We start from the raw sequence: 1,020 nt of genomic DNA on the forward strand, positions 1-1,020 counted from the left end.
CAGTGGGCTTCTGTGTGATTTTGTTTCATCTTTATTGTGTTAAAACAGGAGCAAGACTTTGACTCCCACTACACCTAAACGTGCACTAAGCAACACAGTTTAAGAAGAGGTAGAACTTCATTCATCCCAAAGTACATTATTTTGTTCATGATGCTTCGTATTCTGGAAAATAATTCTGGAAAGAATGTAAATGGTGCAAATGACTAAATGAAAGTGCAGTGCACTGGTTTCAATCTTCTTAATTACAAGAACTGAACAAACTACAGAAAGGCACATCTGTTACTACATGACAGTGTTGGTACAAACCTCATCACCTTTTCATTCTCAAAACTGATTTCTCAATTTTGAGTATGAATATTGTATAGATATGATGTTCTATGGGCTTTATAATCTAAAGACAGTTATATTTATTTGTATTTCGGAGGGCATATTATGCCTTTTTTGATAACCAAAAGTAGAGAGATGACACGAAATGAGGGGCGAGAGAGGCATTACATACAACAAAGGTCCCCCTCAATTCATGGTCGGTACCTGAAGGCCCTGTCACACGTATCCGTATGACAGAAACGTATGCTGGCGTGTATGAAAGTTTGCAGAGTCCAAATGCGTCCAACTTTTCATCGGATCGGATCGGAAAAGTGGACGTATACAGATACACATGTCTAACCTGTTGATAGAGTATCACTTACAAAATGTATCAGACGAATACACAACGAATGCATAACATATACAAAAATATGACGTATACAAAAATATCGGCAACACGCTGGTGTACGTTGATATAAGGTAAGGTATAAGTAGTATTCGTTAAGAGCTCACTGTGTTACGCTGGGGTGCGTTGTTGAACGCTGATGTTTTGAGCATGTTCAAAATTACCGGACGTACCCGACGTGTGCTTCATAAGATATGCAGACGTTACGTTACGTTAGACACGTGTGAATACGGAATACGTACATGAATACTTACCTACGTAAATACAGTACGTGATACGTTAGAGGAACGTTAGATATAGGCTACGTC

The sequence above is a fragment of the Cottoperca gobio genome, chromosome 5, assembly GCF_900634415.1.
Source record: "Cottoperca gobio chromosome 5, fCotGob3.1, whole genome shotgun sequence".
In the NCBI taxonomy this organism is placed as follows: domain Eukaryota; kingdom Metazoa; phylum Chordata; class Actinopteri; order Perciformes; family Bovichtidae; genus Cottoperca; species Cottoperca gobio.